General features: G+C 38.6%; 1 long non-coding RNA gene across 1 annotated transcript; it reads left to right on the top strand.

Annotated features, from left to right (window-relative positions):
• The first annotated feature begins 6,056 nt into the window (after window positions 1-6,056).
• Window positions 6,057-18,414, top strand: LOC124165174. Its single transcript, XR_006866143.1, has 3 exons — window positions 6,057-6,299; window positions 6,991-7,255; window positions 18,361-18,414. It is a non-coding gene; the product is annotated as an uncharacterized LOC124165174 (long non-coding RNA).
• Window positions 18,415-21,745: the final 3,331 nt, after the last annotated feature.

Below are 21,745 nucleotides of genomic sequence, written 5' to 3'. Positions count from 1 at the left end.
CCTGCCTGTTCTCTCTTGGTCAGGGAACAGGGAACGAACAGCCAACTGACAGACAATGAACAGACTTTATTGTTACAGAAATCGACAGGGTCCCTAAAGTAAGACTAGTTCAAATATGAAACATATCCCCTTCGCAATACATAGTTAGATACCTTTCATCGTAATGTATACAGTTGATTCGTAGCCTAAATTATATACGTGCGAAATAATTTCGTCGAAGATGTTACATTCACAACACACTTCACTCTTTACTTCATCGTCTATGTGCAATCAATTCACTAAGGGGTACACTAAGGACACAAATTTTGTTCACTTATACTAGAGGCACAATGAAAGTTCACTCCACGTAGTTTCCTTGCAAATGCAGCCATACAAAAATTTCTATTCTTGTCACAAATTACACTACATAAGTTGCCTGCCTAACTTGAAGAATGCATTTTCGTGTTCTATTTTGTCACAAATACGTAAAAAACCATATTAGAATACAATTAGAACTGCAGTACGATCGCCCACAACGGTCCGCCATTGGTATTTTCCTCGTTTCTCCTATGGAGAAAATGAATCGCCGGGTCCCGGGCGGGTGACTCCCAAGCTCCCGTCCAGGGCGCGTCAGAGTCTCCAAATCGCGTTACGGACTTCAGTCGGGAGAAAGATACTCTCCAGGAGAGTCAGAGTCTCCGTTACTGGGAGAAAGTTTTCTCCGTTACCGTTACAGACTTCAGTTGGATGAAACTGGAGCTTCACGAGTCTCTTTTCTCCCAACTCGGGAGAAAACGAAGTTACAGACTTAGGCCCCTGGAGGGCAAGTCTGTAACTCTGTTCTCTCCCGAAAATGGGAGAAAGGAGATTCGTGAAGCGCCTGCGCGAGAGTTGTCGCCCGCCCCAAGTCTCTAGGGCGCCCCGCCGGAGAAAGGAGACTATTTGTCGCCTGGGAGAGTACTAGTCTCTCGACCCAAGTCCGTAAGCCCCCTCAAGCGCCTTTGGCGCCCCAGACGGGCGCTTCAGTTACGTCCCCCTCAAGAGCCCGACGAGCCCGACGTATCTCTTTCTCCCATGGAGAAAGTGCGTATCTCGACAGTGTTTTGTTGTATTTTCTCAATATGGCGCGTTTTCTTTCAAACCATAGAATATTATTGCTCGTATATGAGGTGCATTTAAGAGAAGTGGGGCAATTAACACCAGTGAGAAATTGTTGCGGGATATTAATAAACCGTTTGAGGCGAGGGAGGAAGATTTGTCCTATCCGTCCTTCGATGGTCCGATTCTCTTCCTGCTGAAAATCCATCACCCTCAATAGCAGACAAAAACACCGCAATCCTATGAAATAACAATTATCTGTAGCTCTGAATTCTTTTCGTGTAAGTAGCGGGGTTTAGAAAGCTAATGCTAATTCAGAGAGCGCAAGAAAAGCACTTTAAATAATGGAAAATAACTTCTAAACAGTTACCTATGAAAAGCAACAGATAGTTAATGAAACACAAGACATGCCCTTATTGTTAAAAGAACTTATTCCACGACAATGTAATAGAGTTTCACCATTTCATTGGCTTCACGAATACGACTGCTCAGCATAACCGTGTGCACACAACATGAGATCGCGAATCGGTTCCGCTGTCAACACATACAGAAGCTATAAATGTACTTCAATAATAAATGAATATCCACAAACTAAGTACTAGCACACACCGTAAACATAAAGTGAGACATAGGCAAATAAAATATAAAAAAACTGGAAATCACTTCCACTCTTTTATTCATCACGAACAACTTACAATCACTAAGCTCGTTATGATAAAAACAACTATTAATTCACTGATTTAAAGCCAGAAATTAGCCCACGAAAGAGGCACAGGTGACTTTTCTGACTATTATTCGTTAATATACTAGAAAAAGAAACTTCACACACAGCTTTGATCTTGATAGCTTGATCGTGAAATGTCAATGTACCTATACGATGAACAACGGAGGTGAACACGCCACTGACAATGTTTACATTGCTGTCAGACATTAATCGATATGGTAATAACACTGCTTACAATTCAATCACGATGGAGCACTGATAATTACAACTCTTAGCCGATATTTTTGTACATTGCAACCACTGGCACTGTGATTATCAGCAGAAGATTTACGGGAGTTGTCACATTGACAATAACACAATTTTGGCACAAAAGATGTTTGCACAAATCTGCAAGCAGCGAGCAAAAGCTGTATTCACATTAGAAATACACTCTTAATTTTCAACTTTGGTGAGGTTGTAATTGATACGAAATGAAGAATTTACATGGTGACAAGCAAAATATACCGGCACTTGGATTTAGCCTAGCAGCCGCTTGCAAGCGAGGAATCACTGCGCGCGGTCAAAAAAGTAGTCCCGACTTTAGTAAGTCATAATGAGGTTATTATGCATTTAATTTAGAAAATATTTGCATGGATGAGTTTGACATAAAATTAAAAACATTTTTAAATTGCACACGGTTAATTTTTCGATAAATCAAGCTCCAATATCAGATTCGCCTTAGAAATTTTTCATACTACCCATCGGAGCGAGTTTTCTCCCATCCGAACGGGAGAAACCAGGCCCCGCTCACTAGGCAGATGCTAACGAATGCCTGAAGATGTCAGGGCAGTCGCCGGGAACAGCGCCTCTGGCGGCTCGGCACTGATTAAAGCGCGAATTCGAAAATCCACAGGGGAAATCGGGAAATCCTTGTACGTAGTTTGTCTTTATTGACTAAGATTTTTCTCTCGCTATAATGCCGCAACTTTGTAGCAAGAGGCATTACGTTCATGTTGTTCACCGGCTGGGAAACGAAGGTAGCCAAGATACCTCTATGATTTAAATAATACTACCGGTGACTTCGTTGACCTACAGCACTCTTTTTCTCGACGTCCACTGTCAGGGCCGGCTCAAGGCAAAATACTTACCACGGAAAACTACTGTTTTGTCACCCACCTACTGGGGGTTTTGGCATGAGATATCCCCGAATTACTTGGGGTTTGGTATGGAATAGCCCACTATCAAATTTGGTCGCCCCCTAGCTATGTCGCCCGACCCTGTCCACTGTTGAGACTAAGTAAGCAGTTAACTAGAATACCATGCCTTTACATTAACAATAGCCAAGTTAAATTTTAATCATAAACGACATTACTAAATTAATATGCATAAATAGTATTAGGAGTACGCAATGTGAGGAAAATCTCAGTAAATGGTATTGTATGCAATGAAACCAATAATATGAAAAGAATCAATTCCAAAAAAAAAAGGAAATAGACTACTACTATGGAAGAAGGAGGAGAGGAGCGCAATCCTCCTACTCCTTCCATGTTACTAACATAATATTACAAGGATAAAGAATAAGACAGCAATCGTCTTTTAGGAATTTATTTGCTGGATACCTTACATTAATCATGGATTTTTTCGATTCATCCAATCTTATTGCTTCACTATGTTAGTGTCCTCTAATTTGAGAAAGAGAATGATTTACTTTACTACAACATTGTTAATGGCGTTACTCACTGAACATGCGAAAGTCACAGCATCATTAACGAGCCAACCTAATCAAATTTGGATTTCTTGAAGAAGTCACTATTTCTTCTTTTGTCCTTCATCATGATATAAACTGATGGGATTCGCAGGCACAAAACTTCAACTTCACAAGTCCTTGGTATAATCGCCAGATACATCTCTTTCAAAGTCCGCTATTCATATTGTAAAAGCTCGGCACCACTCCCAACGAGCAAGAAAACACTCCGGAGTACAGGTACACGCACACAAAAACAAGTTATAATTAAATAGGAGCGCGTAATGGGATCAAAATAACGATACACACTGATACACATGCATCACAGTTTCCAAAACAAACAATGGAATTCATCCGGGTAACGACACTTCGATCCTAATCGGTGACCATCTCTATCGATAGTGTCAACCCCTATCGATTGTGAGAGCCACAATCGATCATGAGACCTTCTATCGATAGCTGCCAAATAAGTCCGAGCCAGATGTCTCCACCGTCGAAAGAGAGATAGAGAGAGGGCAAAAAGCTATACTATAGGGCCTTATGGGAGTGAGCGAGGCCTGGGAGAAACAGTTCTCTCTACCGAGTTACGGACTTGGGTGGGGAGACAATTTTGGGCGACAACTCTCTCTCCCAAACGAGGCGCCCCAAGTTACCGACTTGCCCTCCAGCTCCCATGTGTTCAACTGAGCTTCAAGGTTAGCGACTCGCTTCAACAAAATTTCATTTTTAGCCACCATACCGTCGAATTTACCACTTATATTTGATAGTGACTCGATAATTAGAGAAATAGTTTTGCTATGTTCGTTGATTAAGCTTTCCCAGGTTGATATAACTTTCTTTAGTTCACTTATGTCGTTTTTTAAAGAATTCACAAGCTCACTTTGGTTTTCTTGGATTACCTTGACACGATCCAATAACTCCTTCAATATGGGATTGGAAACCTCACGTTGACTCTTGTCATAGAGAGATCCAGGGTCCAGGGCTTTGATCGGGGTGTCATCACCGCGGGTGGAGCGACACTTCGCTATGCAGGTGGCGCAGTTCCAGGCACGACTAGTGTCCTCTAGCAGCTGCAAATCCGCGGCGTTGAGCGAGGCGCAAGCAGGGTGGAACACTTTTTCACAAGTGCGGCAGGTTACAGTTTTCTGCGTGCGCTTAAGAACTTGGCTGCATTGCGAACAGGCAGGCATGATGAAGATCACCAAAGAATACCACCAAAACCACCAGATGAAGATCACCAACAACACCACCTTAATACCGTCGGCTAGCACCACCTTACACTCAGGCAAATATTCGAGACTTAGAGGCACGACCAAGGCCGGGGAAACGCGTCCGTTCACTGCGAGAGCGCGAAGCAGAATCATAGATTAATGATACATGGCACAGAAAAAAGGAGGCTGAAGTATATTTAGGGGAAGAAGCAATTTGGTGAAAGGGGAAGCTTGGAGAGGGAAGAAGAGGTAGGGGAATCATAAGCCAGTCTGTGTCACTATCTGGTATTAAAGGAGGACTTGCTATGCTGCAAATTTGGTTTAAGAATGAAGCAATTTGTCCAAATAATAGAATGATGCAGAATAAGTGGAAAGAATACATTGATGAACTGTATGACACATGGAATAGACCAGCAAGGTTGATCCTAAAGGGAGAAAGTGCCAGGGGCAGGTTAGTGTGACTGGGGGCCCTCGGCTAGGGTCCACTATGGGGCCCTCCTCCTGGAGGATTCAGGGGTCCCACTCCAGAAAATTTTAGGAAATTGTATGTCCATGCTATTCTGGCTCTTAAAAATAAGATGAACATTAATGAAAAATAGCAATTTCATAAGGAAAGTAGCTCTAGCAAAGTGAGAATTCCACTGCTTGTAAAAATTAAAACTTTATTGTGGTACTATCATCTACTATTAAGAATATTTTTTCCTTAAAGCTGCACTGAAATATAAAAGAAACCTATATAATAACCCTTCAAATACCCTTTTCCAAAAAGATGGAAAGGCATAGGATAAGGAAACTGTGGATTGCTGAAGAAATCATTAAGAATATTTAAGAGCAAAGGAAGGATGGGTAGATAAGGAAAGACAGGTCGTAGGTTTCGGTAGATTAATAAGGAATTTATTGAGAAATTGTGTCATTATCTGGTATAGGAAATGTGTAGGAAATTCTCCATTGAATACATATTTCTGGCTTTCATCTCCTGGGTAAAGAAACGTACTGTCGGATATTTATGGCATCAGTAGAAAATTGGTAAAAGGAATAATAAATACACACAACAAGGAAACAAAGTAAGTAGCACTAAAAGTGAAAATTCCCCTGCTAATAAAAATTAAAACCTTACTATGGTTTTATTATCTATTAAGAGTATACCTAATTTCCTTTAAAATGCACTCAAATCTAAACTAAACCTCTAAAATAACCTTTTGAATAACCCTTTCTAAAAAGCGTCACGTTCTCTTTTATCTTCTGGCACCTTAATTTGTTTTTTATATAATTTTTGTCATTATTTTATAAATAAAGCAACTAATGAACACCTAGAATTTTGTAATTGCAAAAAAATCTTATGTTTAAGTAATCTGAGTTTTCTATAACGCCATTCATGTACGCTTCAAAATTAATAGACTCGAGCATTGTGATGGGCCCATAAGCTATGGGGCCATTGGCTGTCACCGATCAGCCGACCCGGCCATACCACCCCTGGATAGTGTGGTGGATGAGGATGTTGGACCATGGAATGTAAACATATTGAAGCAAAGAAGTCTTTTGAGAAATGAGGATAAGCAAAGGGGTGAGTGTGAAAATCAAATAAAACAGACAAATTTCAAAATAAAAGTCCAAGGTTAAACTTTATTTTATATAATGAAAATAATTTGTATAGAGTAATACGCATGATATAATCTTAGCTCACTTTCAAGGCTCTCCCTTCTCTTTACTCTAAGATCATAGCGAGATCTTTTTGACTCTCTTTTGTTTTTTGATATGTATTTGTTAATCCTTTTTTGTTAATTACCATTTGACACAATTTTTGGTTGCAAATAATCTGTTTAGTAGAAGTACTATTGTAAAACTTCAATTTAAATTTTTTTTCCATTTGTTCAGGTACATTCAAATTCAAGGGCGTACCCAGAATCATTACTAGGGGAGGACAAGCCGTGTTCTAGGGGAAGGGGGTGCAAGCCAAGGTCTGAGGGGGGAGCAGCAATAGGATTTAAGATACTATTTCCTTGAAAAAACAGCTTTATTTTAGTTACACATCTTAAACTAATATATATCATTTTTCGTGGGTTTAAAGAAAATATGTTGAATGCTTTTGTTTCAGTTCAGCACTGATTTTGCTCAGAGACTTCTGCGACTCTTGTTTCTAAGTGGAAGGGGGGGGGAGCTGCCCCACCCTGCCCTTTGCTGGGTACGCTTGTGTTCAAATCGTATTAGTCATAGAAAGTGAGAAAATCTTATTTCTCCATTTCATTTTCTCGTAGAATGACAGAAACTCAGAGGAATGATCCATTTACGCCTGTGAATCAGTTGGAAGTACATATTCATGCCTGAATCAATGAATGATTGTCTGTGCAGTGTGCATACATCAGTGCATCAAGCAAGAATGTCTTCTGTGAATGGTATTGTCACCTTTTCCCAATGAAAATAAAGGAGATGGTGATGAGTTGCAAGAAGTCTTCGACCCAGGCTCCAGTCTGGCACAGAAAAAGATTGTTTGTGGTGGTTTATCAGCCCTGGATATGAGTGGTACTTATAATTTTCATCCAGTTCAAGTTGTTCTATGTTATTTTTTGTAAAGTAGTGATTTTATCCGAAATTCAAGCACATCATCTTTTATTATCATTCAGGGGTGGACTTGACTATATTCAACCAAAACATGGTCACCTCTTAATGTGAGATGATTTCCATGCCAAACATTAATTAAGTAATGTGTACTGTCCATTAAGAGTCAATTCTCTGAACTTAATATTATTCAAAAACAGATACCTAATCTTTATTCATTGACCCAAGTAATACATTCTCTACTGTATACAGAGATAAAACATATCAAGCCTTTTACTTCTTTTACACTTGGTTATCATAATCATTTTTTTTGCTGTTCATACCTAATGCCTTTTCATTTCCTTGTAGTACATCAGACTACATGTGCATATTTTCTGTAATGATACATTTAACACATTCAATGCGGATGATATTTTTGCCGAAACCTCCAGTGACGGATGGGTGATTTTTAGTGATGGGTCGATTCCAAAATTTTATCGATTCCGATCCCGATTCCGATTCTGACATTTCGATTCCGATTCTACCGATACCGATTCCATCGATTCTGATGCCATAGGCTCCAAGAAAAATATGACTTAATTCCAGGAAACAAGAAAACCACTTTTAAAAATATTACTCTGTAAAAGAGTCAGTTGACAAAAGCATCTTTCATATCATCACTATGTAATTAAAATATAATAGCTAAATTTCAAAACAGAAAATACTTGAAAAGTGGTGTTACATGATAGTTATTACTTTAAAATATTGGCACTAATAATATGTCGACCATATATATGTATCCAAACTACAAGGGAGAGCCCTGAGTACAGAAATTTTCATAGCTGTAATAAATATTACATACATACTACATATGTGAATCATGTAATATTTGGCCCTTTCAAATTCTCAAGCAGAAAAACCAATTATTCTACATGCTCAGCCAGCAGGTTTTGACGTCTCCATGTTACAGTATTACTGCCTGCAGAAAATTGCCTTTTGCTACACACTTGTGTGATTGGACAAGTACTTTCCTACCAAAATTGCAAGATTATGGAGACTTTGGAATTTTTATTAAAAAGTATATCAACGATTTTTTTGGATCTTGAATCTTCATGGAATTCAAGTGGACGAAGCGAACGAACTATAGAACTAAACTTTAGTTTTGTAGAGCCAAAAAACTTCTATACTTCTCACGTCATTTAATCAACCTTAAAATCTCTTGCTTTTTTTAAGTTCAAGAAAGAAACTAAACGCTACAAATGAATATCACATCGTACGGACGCAGTAATAAAAAAGGCTAAAAGAGCCTTGTGGTGTGAAAACTCCCCCTTCCACGCGACTCACCTCGGCGAAGGTGGAAAGGGAAAAAGTGTATCGGTTGTTGTTTTTCACGGAAACAGTTCATTTTTCTCTCTCTTAAGTATGCTGACTTAATCTCCTCACTTTACTTCAATACCCGGGGCATATTTTTTATGCGTGGGATAGTTTCGAAAAATATCCAATCCTTAGTATTTTCACTCGAGTAATGCGCTAAATGGTCTAGTCGATGTATACATAATCCTTTTTAACATCCTCAGTTTAGTGTTTTAAGTCTATGGAGATGATTATCCATGCTTTAAATGACGATTTTCAAGACTAATGTTTTTAAAAACTTGAAAAATCGGCCTCAGTTACCGAGCCTTAGAGTTCCGCGGCGTGTAGCTGAGCCTTGACGCGCGATTGTGAAATCGCTCTTATTTCCTTCGTCGCAGACTTTTTTTCCTAGATTTCTAATTAGTACTCTTTAGAAATCTCTACTTTATATTGTGGTTCAAATTTTCCGAGTTATATTTTTCGTAAACGAAAGATAATGTCTACTTTATGTCAAATTTCACGTGAAAAACGGGTCGGCCATTTTGCGTCGTAAAACCAGACAGATGAGAGCCAAAATCTTAAAAGTCATTGAGAGTATAGGCAAAGCACCAGATCAAAGGAATATTGCGTTTTTTATTCCATAAAACTCATACCAACGCAAAACCACTTGGATAAATTCAAAGATTTTTTGAGGAAAAACGATATCTCGCGTGGCATCGAACAATTGGTCATGTTTGGGCCTCTGTATCTCACTAAAGGTTCGTATATATGTAAAATGGCATATAAATCTATATCTGGTAATGATTTATGATTATATACGCTAAGTTTCAAGTCTCTCTCCCCAAAAAGGTCATTTTGAACTTTATTCCAGCTTTTTCCGATTTCGGACCAGTGTGCGCCGGGTAGGAAGACGATCGGCCGCCGCGGCTGGCGTAAAGGTATTCGGCGCCCACGTCGACAACTATAGTGTATTCGGCAGGCTGAAACTACCTGGCCGAGGCATTAGAATGACTTATCAGCTTTAAAAACTGCGTTATTACATGAGTTTTATGATAGCGCTTCCTGTCGGCAGATTGCTGGACCTTCTAGCCTCGAAAGCTCTGTAACCTTAACTACTCGACTCGACATTCGTAATGCTATTCGAAACGCTCGAGTCGAGTACCAACTACTCGATCGACTTGAATTTTCGAGTACTCGCACATCCATAGAAGATGTGTTTTGTCATTACGATTACGTGGCGCGAAAATTCAAATAACTGTTGGAAACGCGGTCGTATATTTTGTTGTTTGAAGTACTACTGGAATCGGAATCGATTTTTCACCTTGGCAAGTACTCGTTTTCGATTCCGGTTCTTGGTCGAGAATCGAGGAATCGAAGAATCGAGGAATCGAACCGACCCATCACTAGTGATTTTCCTTCATAACGGTGGTCTTGGAAGTAATACAACAGAATTTGCAATTTTTTTTGTTTCTATTTCTCGCAATTTGTAAAAAACGTTAATGACATACATGTATGCCACCCGTCACCAGTAATTGACAATTCGAGCAACCCACATTACACACATGCAATTTTCCTTGTATGAAGGAGTGAACTTTTCATATTTCCGTTTATAATACTTCTTCTACCGTTGATTCCTTTGGTTAATGACGAAAATATCTTGGAATTAGGTTTTACGTGTATTTTTTTGTTTCAACGGCCGTAGATTTAATTTTTACGAGTCACAGAAGTAGAACACACAATTATGAACGGCAAGAAAAATATATATTTATGGAAGAAACATCTTTTTTTATCAAAGCAAATCTATGTTACCTCAGAGTTATTGCAACATTGAAACATTTCAATAAAAATTCTCACAAATTTTTATGATGTATTTGAAAGCAAGGCCTTAGACAGAGCCCTGGTTGACCTTCACATTCTAGGCAAATCGTAGTCACTGTCCTACGGATGCCTTCGCGGTTAGCGGAGAAATGAAGAGCCTGCATCATTCCTAAAAACCTATCACGGCACATTTTCTCCCGAAAATCGGTACTCGCACTAATTCTGACCTCCAATCGTTAGAAATCGTATTAACCCTAATTGCGCCCATGTGGAGAAGAAGGCCCAGCCAAGTTTCCAGTTCTCCCTGTCCAATGGCTTCCAATCCATAATGCCCTTAGTGAAGGACCTTGGTGAAGGATTTCAGATGAAAATGCTTTCTGCATTTTTCTCCGTCTATGAGAGGATTATTCCAAAGAAAATATCATTTGCAAGTTGAAATAATCTCTGGGAGTGCGGCTGGTAGGGAGGGACTCCAACCTTGAGCCTTAAAAATTATCCAGCAAAATAGTGCTATTTGTGTAATGGAGTGTTGCATATGTGATTAATATGTTAGTTTTTATGAAAGTAAAGACTGTATCTGTACCTAACACTAGAATGTATTAATGACCTACAAAATGAAAACACCATAATGAACAGAGGATAAGTAATTGATGTGGAGCAATGACTGAGGAAATATGCCGTAAGAGTAGGAAAAAGACCCAAAAAAAATCACCCAGGATAAACGTAATTTGCAATAATAAAAAAAGTTCCTTGAAAAGAAATTCAAATATATCATAATTAACTGAAGCACCGCACTAAGATCATTTTTTTATAATGTAGTGAGTATGGAACGGGGATAAATATATTTAATAAAAAAGTTATCATAATTTTTGTGATAGCACATAAAATATGAATAATTTAGAAATGAAGGTAAAAAAACAAATTAAAAAAAATAATCCATATGTAAGACATGATGATGATACTTACGATAAGAATAATGTAGAATAGGTGAAGGTTATGAAAAGAAAAATCCCAACGTGTCAAATTGTTCCAAAAATAGCACTAAAGTAAACAAAAAAACACTAAAAATGAAGGAACACGTAGAACTAGAAACGGACACTTCCGCAATGGTGTAAGGTCACTCCCTAACTGCGGGAGGATGAAAAAGTAACGCTAGGCACGCTCGGAGCGCCCTAGTGACCAGTGGAAGAACGAACTCCCGAAGACATACATTTATGTCATCTGCCTGAGTGGAAAAGCCCTCGTGACATATATATATGTCATCCGCACATAAAGTGTTAATTTCTTGCTAACTGTGCTGAAAGAATTGAATTCAAAATTATTTTCTCTTTTAAAAAGAAACATGACATACTACCTATTGCAACATACTACCTACACCTAAGTATTGCTTACACGACACTGTTACTGGCACATGGCTCCTGAGAATATGATTCAATTTATAGTGGTACATCATTCCTGTCTGAATAAATTGAATGCATAGGTCTGAAATGTGAAAGATGGAGAAGCAGGTATGAAGTCTTATTGCTACTCAGGGAAAAATTTCTGCTGTGTAAGTCATTTGGAACTGTCATCTATCTGCTTTGTACCACTGATTTGTATGTGCTTTTGAACTACTGTGGAATTGAAACACGGTACACAGCAGTTATTGACGTCTTAGCATCCTACCATGTCATCAACTCATTTGTAACATATTTTGAACTGCCTTGGATTTCTATTGGAATCTGCTATGGGACTCATTTGGATTTAAATTTGGAACTCGTTTGTACCACTCGTTCATCCGTTTTGAAACTCATTTGTACACCATGCCACCTGCTTTGAAGCAGTTCAAGATGGCGTATTCAATTTTCTTGAAGTTTATTTTTGTCTGTTTCGGATATTTAGGCAAAATGACTATTACTAATGGAAGTGCGGCAGTGCCGCCATTTCACTATAGCTCCATTCCTTTGCAAAGCCATAAACGAAAGACCTTCAAGCTCGACAAGCTTAACATAAGTTTCATGTTTTCATATGGGGGAGTGAGGGGTAAGTCACTTTGGTGGTCAAGAAAGTCGTTATCGAGAGCTTAATTCTGATCTTACGTGGTTGATGTGGATCATTCAGTGTCCATTTTTGAGTGAAATGCCTTCGTTTCTGGATATTTTTTCTTGAAAACCGTCATGTTAAATATCTGAAAATGCAATGGGAAATGCGAAAAAAGGCCTTTCCGGGTAATCGAACTTGTCAACCTCGACATTGAAATATATTTTCGAAGGAGGGATTCATGGCGAAAAAATTCAGCCCTAAAATACGGATCCAAATATGGACATAAACCATTTCCTAGGGATCGCGAAGACAATACATGATCGGTATGTTTTATCATAGAGTAAGTATATTATATACTTACTCTATGGTTTTATGTATATTAATCTATGCAAAATACTACTTTTCCGGTAATATCAAAGAACGAAAGCAATGAAAGAAAAGGTTGCAAATATGCCGTAAAATTCGCAATATTTATAATTGCGAAGTATACTTTGAAAGTATAGACATTGAATTTTTACGATAATAATATAGTTGGAAACGCAAAAAAACGCGAGCGCCATGAATTTGTTATTGAATACCTTTATTATACGCAACCAAAATTCTCGGTATACCGTATACGTAGTGAAGATAATCTCGTCGCATTTCAAATCGGACCCAAAAATACGATTTAAGCCACAAGGAAAATAGAATAATTTTTAAACTAATTCGAGTGATTATTTGGGAGTTCCGTTTCTATCAACTGACTTGCGATTATTTCTTATTAAACCACGTATGCATTTTTATTGCATATATTAAAGAATTTTCGTTTTCTCGACCAAACGTATCAGACTGAACCTGGCCATGGTATGTTGGCGCGTAGAAGACAGTGCCAAAACAAATGATGACGTATATAAATCGCATGGATTTGTTCACAAAGAATTACAAACGTATGGAAAGCCGTTATACACGAATCTTCTCAGTACACAACAGTTACAATACGAATGATGACGCCCGGAAATCCTGTCATCTCGTTCAAAGGGAGTTCCAAATGAATTTTCTCCGTACACAGCAGTTACAATACGAATGATGACGTCTGGAAATCCTGCCGAACCCTGTAAACACAATGAGTTGCAGCAACGTTGCAGTCAGGTTGCACGAGGTTGCAGAGGTTGCAGGGCTGTTGAGGTCTCTTTGCAACGTCCTGGCAACGTTGCAGACAGGTTGCACGAGGTTGCAGAGCTACTTAGGTCTCTTTGCAACGTTGCAGACAGGTTGCTTTGCAACGTCCTTACAACAATTTTCCCTCATTCATTAAAATATGAAAATATTGAGCTAAAAGAATAGGTACCCACACAGCAGAGGATATTCCTGGAATATCCTATTTTGATCCCTTATATTCCTATTTCGTCCCAGAGACATTGCGAACCATTGTGGGATATTCGCGGTATATATTTTGACAGTAGGCTTTTGTGTATGTAATAACTGAGTCACAGTTGTTACAGTGTGTTTCATCATTTCTTTTCGGAACACCCAAGAACGCCGTCCACCTGGGGTGCTACGAAATGCAGATTAATTAAAAAATCAATCAATTCCCTTAAGATGTAAAAAAAATCTTGCCATGATAAGTTTTCCTCGTTTCATAAAGAAGAATGTTCTTCGAAATGTGATTTCACTCGTGCTTTTTAATCTACTAAGGCGATGATACAAAAAAGATATATTTCCCAGTGGGATTTATTCCTCAAGTCATAAGGCGAAACTTAATTTTTCGCCTACCAAGATTTAGACTCCCGCCCGCGATGTCGAGCTATCGATTGTGGATACCATCGATGGTCGATTCCACCAATAGTCGATTTCCATCGAGAGAAAAACAACATGCCAACGGCCATGGGCGTTTGATGGCCGTTGTCGTATTCATGTGCACATTAATAATGTTACGTGAACTGTGTTGTGTTCTTCGTGAGCGGAATTGATCCTGCCGAAGCATATCAGCCTCTTAAGTTCTTCTTTTACTTGTTTCACCAGCACCTAGGCAATCATCTACTGTTACTACGTAATTTTGTAGTGTTATGTTTGCGAAACTTCTCCAACAAAAGTTTATCAACCGCTGAAGTTCTACTTTTGCTTCCTTCATCAGAATCTGGGTAAGTAGAAGTGTTGCTTATTGCAACATTTTTTATTTTAAATGAAGCATATTCTTAATATTTTCAACCTTCTCACACTTCCTGAGACAGCTCAGTCAATCCATCTTCTGTGGATTGAAAAACATTGCATATGCATAAACTTAAATTTATTTTAATGCTTGACGCATTGCATCACCGTAGTGTGGGAGGATTATGAAGAAAAACTTCTCGGCTTTACTATTTATTGAGTCATTTAAAGTTATTTACATTTTTTATAGTGTTTATTTTTCATTTAGGTGTAGTGGGTTTAAGTGTAGCTTCATGTCAAAAACATCTTCATGATGATGTAAAAAGTTTTGGATCAAAGTTCCAATCAGGTAATTGTTATTAAAAGAAAACATTTCAATCAATTTTGTGTCTCATTTTTGATAATTTTTTGTAGTTAAAGATGTCACTGTGATTTTGTTAAAGAGGGGATAAGTAATGGGATTTGATTTGTTGGATGCAAGTCTATTTGTGCACATTACTCAGGGATAAAACCATTGGGCCATAATGATAAAGTGAATATCAGTTTATCTGTGGTAATATTATTAATACCCAGCCCAGTATAGGAAATGGTTTAGATTCATCTTCCTTTATGTTTGCTTGAAGCACTTTTCAATAGAGTGATCAAAGACTTTGAGATGCGTTGGCTCCCTAATATTGTTTTCTTCTAAGCAAGCAGACTGTTTGATCTTGATTCCAATTATGCAGGGTATCCCATTTATCTTGACCACCCGAAATAACTTTTTGTTCAGATGGAAGTTCAAAAATGTGTCAAGCAAATGTTCATAAGCCCTCAGGGGGACATTAATCAGCATGACTGCCTTCCTTGTATCTTTGTTTCTACAAAGATTTGAAGAGTGGTATGTCTTTTTTAAATGACACCCTATATTTTTTATGAATGACTGGTGGAGTAGTTCCAATACCCGCCTTCCTGCACTAAGTGCTATTGAGTCAGACATTTTTCATAACACTGTGTTTATGTTAATGGTCCACTGTGCTACATTTTTGAATAAGTCTTTAGGAGAGGAAATGAACTGCCAAATAAAAAATATAGGGTGCCATTTTAAAAAGACATACCGCTGTTCATATCTTTGTAAATAATAAAGCTACAAGGAAGTCAATCATGCTAATTAATGTCCCCCTGACGGCTAATGAACATTTGCTTGACACATTTTTGAATTTCCATCTGGACAAAAAGTTATTTCGGGTGATCAAGATAAATGGGACACCCAGTATTCTTCATGTGAAATTGTCATAGTGGATGTGTACAGCCTTTGGTTCAATGAATTATCCCTAGTATAATAATTTTTATTTCAGATTGATTTTTTGAAAAGAGTTGGGGGTTCCACTCCACCTGATGCAACAAGGCGTGGGTTGAGAGCATCATTCTTAGATGATATTGCAAAATATTATTTATTGGAAGGCCTTAAAGGGAACATAAAGTTTGGACAGACACACATTCATTCGGCTCTAAGCTGTAAGTAAAGTTTTCAAATTTCTATTAATTAAATACTTCAATGAGACCAACATATGTCAGTAGCTTAGGTATTTTCCTTGAGAGCTATCAGCAATCCATCCTTGCATTTTGTTGAAATTCTTGCAAGGACATTACTTTTGCTATTTTGTGCTGTCCAGCGCCCAGAATTGAATTATGCTCTCTAGTCTCTTGGGTTGTATTCAAAGTTAGTACTCTCCCTTTCAATACAACCCTAGCATTCGATTATTTTTATTACCATTCCTATGATTTTCAAGATTGGCTGTTCTAAAAAATATCATGAGATAATTTCTGTTTTCTTTGAATGACATTCAATTATTGTTGTGCTTGCTTATTTCTTTAACATTTGGACTAAACTTTTATTTCTCTAAAGTAAAGAAACCACTCTCCAGCCTTAAATTTATCAGGTGGATTTTGTGGGAAAATTAACTGCTTACGCCTTAATTATCGAGGTCATTTCAAGATCTCATGTAATGACAGTAATGATAATAGAATCGCTTAAGAAAATGACTAAGTATATGCAGCCAAGCTCGTGTCTCAAACCCTTGTTTGTCATTTCATATGAAGTAATTTGCCAACTCTTGCCTCATAGAAAGTCCAAATTTGTGGGCTCTGACCTAGGTGGCAAGTGCAATACTAATCCTGCTGATTTCATCAGCTGACCATCACATCATATTGGTTATGTGCATCTATTTAAAAATGGCCCTATAAAAACTACTGTCTTAATTATATTATAGTCAATTTACTTCTCACCTTTATAATAAGATGAAAAGTACATTATACATATTTTTTAGTAATGTAAACTTCTTCTGGTCCCATAGTTATTTCTGAAGACCTTCTTCAGTATTTAAAGAGAATTGAGAAGACGCAGCTGGAAATTTTAAAGGAAATTCGGGCTTTGAAAAGAGCTAAGTCGAACTGCCAGATGCCAGATGAAAGTGACAACGACTTATTATTGACCTGGAAATTCCCCATGGATACAATGGAAGAATTTGATGCCCTGGAGGTGGAACTCCTCAAAAAGCCATTCCACGCAGCTCTGGTAAAATAAAACTTTTGAGTGTCATTTGTTTGATGGGCTTTTATAAGTAGCTATTTGTGAGTTTTTTTGTGTTGTAAAAATTCCTCTGATTTTTCAGACTGTAGAGTTATGCAGACGAGGTCGGAATAACATTACTGAGGGTGTTTTCGGCATGTTATACCACCTATTTACCAATAACCTTGGTCGGAGATTTTCATTTTTCGGCCATTCCAAAATGAACACTAAAAAAATCCAGTTCTGTGCCACCAGAACGTGTGCCTGTATTATTGGTATGTTGTGCTTATAAAATTATTTCAAAATGGGAACTGTTCAATAAAACTACTTGTGTCTAAAATCCTTACTAAAATTTAATTTCAGATGCTTTCCGTTGCAAGCCCACATTAAAGGAATATGGCCATAAGCACATAAAGGAGAAGGCAATTGACTGGTTCAGGCACGCTGAGTCAAGGCATCAGAGGGTGGAGGAAAGGAAAACAAATTGTAAATAAGGAATAATAAAAAAATTTCCTTTGAAACGACACAATTTAAAGTATTATTTATTAAAGGTTGCATCACGTTACGCTTCTGGTGGCGAAGATTTGTGAAAATGTAGTAAGGATTAAATTTTGGCAGTAAATTGGTTGACGTGAGACGTAGCTGCAACGTTGTGGCAACCTATATGGTTTACAGAAGGTTGCAGGCAGGTTGCAATCATGTTACGTGTCACGTTGCAAAGATGTTGTGAAGACGTTGTGAAAACGTAGTACGGAGGACGTTTGGCAGTAAATAAGACGTTGTCACAACGTTGCATGGAACTCCCAGTTGGTTGCCGTGAGACGTTGCTGCAACGTTGTGGCAACCATTATGGTTTACAGGGAATCGTTCAAACGTAGTTCCAAATGAGTAGAAAGCGGTTCCAAACGAACACACTCTGTACAAAGGAGTTCCAAAGGGGATCACAAATGAGTTACAAACGTCTTCATATTTCTAATTTTTGGTACAAATGAGTGAAAATGAGTTTCACAGCAGTTCCAATGCAGATTTTGGTGTTCCAAAGCAGTTTCAAAAGGCTTCCAAAGCAGTTACAAAGCAAAAATTTTTCCCTGAGTAGATATTATTTGAAAGTGTCCATGATTGAATGGTAATTAGTTTTTTGGTCAGAAAAGAGGTTCAAAAATTTTAGTACTGTATTTCTCCGAATATAGTCCCTTGTCTAATTGTGGTTTCCATGTGCTAGGTGTAGCGTTCAAATCATTTACGCTACCACGAAAGACAGTCCGCCTGGAGGGAGACAGGTGAAGGACCCTTGGTGCCGGCAGGGTAATGGTACCCTGGGGATTTGGCACCCTTCACCGGGAGTAGCATCCCTGAGCCCACGCGAGTTAGACCTGCCTGCTGTAGCGCGGAACTGGACTGAAACAGCGGCCATCGCGGTTCGCCGATTCTCTCAGTGCGACTCAATTGTATTGCTGAGGTAATAAATTGATAGTTGTTCATTGTTACATAAGGCGTAGTTATTTTGCACGAAATAATCCCTAGAGACCCTAAACTTGGCATTGAATTTATTGACAAATATCTCTAGGATTGATGTGTGTTTGCTCTTATTCCTGGAGAAAATTATTAATTAAAGCACATATTACCAGTAAAATATTTTGTGCTTACATCAACATTAATTTATGAGCAGGAAAATTTTTCAGATTAGTCATCTATTGTTTTGCCAGAGTAGACAATGATGTGAATGCATTGATGGACTTGCATTTACATGCTAATCAATATCAGTCATATTTTCTTTATCAATTCCATTGGTTGTATGGTATAGCTAAAAAAAAAGATATCAATATTTTCTCCCCCAATGCATTGAAGGGAGATTGTTTTATTCTTCTTTTCTGCACAAAAGAAGGCCCCCAAAACACCCAAGTACAGCTCAAAGACCTTTTATCTATTGATCCCAGGCTGACAGGGGGGATGGGAATGACATAGGAATTTTTATCAAACTTGCATTTCATTCATTGATTTGAAAGTACATAATTGTCATCGAGAAATATCAGTATAGGCTAACCCCTTACCAAAAAAGCACCAACTATCCCAAGCAAATTTCTGCCTCCGTGTCTACACTACACGGCCACTTTTTACATTCAGTAGAAGGAGAGTGATTGCATGAGAGAGAGAGAGACAGCTTGAAAAACTTTCATTGAGCATATCTGAAGCTTCTCCCTCAGCTGAATGAACTCACCGCTGCATCTCCTCGCTCTTGGCTGAGCCATGGGGGAGAGAGTGAGGAACCCAGGGAGGAGGAGAGAGGTGGACACATTCTCTCTTACTTTTCCAAAGAGGCATAAGTGTGTACCGATATTATAACGGTAAAGAATGATGATACATAACATGATAAATCATATTAACATAAATGGAGCAAAATTTATACGACATGACAGCTAGGCACGATGGAATCGCTTCAAATTAAGATGAAATAATATAAATTACTTCTTTTAAAATTATTCAACTCATAGTTACTTCATCACTATTCCAATTCGTTCCACATATTCAAAGAAACCAGTATTTAAATCATAAAATCTAGCTTCCATTAATATTGGCTATGTAAGGTTCCGCAAATGAAGTACATAAATATAAATGAGTAACAAATGAATTTCATGATGAAATAAAGCTGATTTATTGGGAGAATTTAACCTTTTTGGGAGGGCTGAGTTCTCTCCTTAGCATGACTGCTGGACTGAGTCCCAAGAGACCATCTCAGCAGGGACTCCACATTATCTAGGACTCCGAGGTTATTTGGGCTCCCTGCTTTCCTGGTTTAAAACTCTCCTGGGGGCATTGGTTTTTTTTCGATTGCCACAAAGAGACGTAATGTATGAGGAGGGGTAGAGGTATGTACCAGCTCCCAAGGGGCAAGGTGCCAGAAATACATTTATGGCATTCATTTGTTGGCATAGAAAAATCTCTGATAGACAATTCCATCATTTGTCTCCCTGGTCAAGAAACATTAAGTCGTATATTTCTGGCGTTACTATTAGAGATGGGTCGAATAGCAGATTTCTCAAACTCAAATATCGAATTTGAATGTTATTTTGTCGAATACTTTCGTTTCAATTCAGTAGATTATACTTAAGAATTTTTGCTTCTAGGGGGGCAGCTGCCCGCCCCTGCCCATTGCTGGGTACGCACATGTTTACATATGACATTCTTAATCAATGTATTTAATACAATCGCATATTGCTTAATCTTGGTTATTTAACATTTTGCACACAGTCAAGGCTCTAAGATGCCTTAGTTCATCGCAAAAATATCTTTTTTAAGTCTATAATCATTTTGCCCGCCCAGCATCTTCACTTTTCAGCGACTTTGCAGCGGATGAGTGTTAAAATATCTCAAGCGCATATACAGTATATCTTCTGCATTCCCAGCCGTGACGTCATGCTCCCTTATCCCCCTCACTTTCCCACTGCGCGATGTTGGCCACAGCGTTCCGCCCAAACGGTGGGTCTACTCGCTTATATGGTCTAAGTTTACGATAAACCAGGTTTTTCTCCTCGCCGATTTTTCGAACACATTGAAATATAAATTGAAGGGTATTCTTAATCGCGCTATTGGTCGTTTCGTCATTACTTTCAATACTATACCAATTGAAAGTTGAGGCAATGTGCCAAAAAATAGCACCAACATTTGCGTGACGTATTTTGAAATTCGGTCGTAGGCTATCTCGAGGTCGGAATCCCAAGCCGCCTATAGGCTTATAAGTGCTGGAGAGCATGATACAGTTCTAATTAACTCCAAACAGGGGCGGATCCAGGATTTCTATCTTGGGGAGGAGGTCACAAGGATACCTCGTAATACAAAACGAACGCATGATAATGGGACCGTATTAAAAATCTTTCATATTTTTGAGGGTCATGAGGGGGGGGGGGGGGCACGTTCCCTCCTCTGGATCCGCCAATGACTCCAAATCATTACAGGCAACCTCAAGGCCGTAGCCAGGAAATATTTTCGGGAGGGTTTCATGGAATAGTAGACAAACATGAAATTATTTAAATTAGATAAATAAAATAGCGTATACAGTTAACTATATACGTATTTATTATAAATACCGTGTACATCGTGCTTCGCTTTTCTTGAATGGTCTCGTGTATTCATACAATGTAATTTTCACTATCTGCAGCGTGATTTTTTTAAGTACAAATTATTGTAGAAAAATGTTTTCAGATCGGCAAGAGGAACCCGACAACCGTGGCGTATAAAGTACGCCGCGCGACCAAGGGTGTACCACCTCTACCATCTGTGTGCCCTTTATACCAATATCACCTATAAACGTACTAGCCTGAACTAATTTCTACTTTAGATGTCTTTAAGGGTTATCTCGGCAGGCGGCGAAATAACTAAGACCTCTATAGTTTAGGAATTAACCCGTTTATTTTCGGGATAGAATTACATGCGCACATGCGATTGTTGTGCACGGATGCTCGCGGATTGAAAATCACGGTCGCGGGATCGGCAGGTCTCTCTCCTCAAGCTGTCGGGACGCTACTCCCCTGCCAGGGCGCCAAAACCTCAGGGTCCCGTTACCCTGCCGGCGCCAAGGGCCTTCCGCCTGTCTCCCTCCAGGCGGTGCT

Source organism: Ischnura elegans, chromosome 9 (assembly GCF_921293095.1).
Source record: "Ischnura elegans chromosome 9, ioIscEleg1.1, whole genome shotgun sequence".
Lineage (NCBI taxonomy): Eukaryota > Metazoa > Arthropoda > Insecta > Odonata > Coenagrionidae > Ischnura > Ischnura elegans.
Note: the sequence above shows the minus strand (reverse complement) of the source record. Positions and strands in the feature narration are given on the sequence as shown.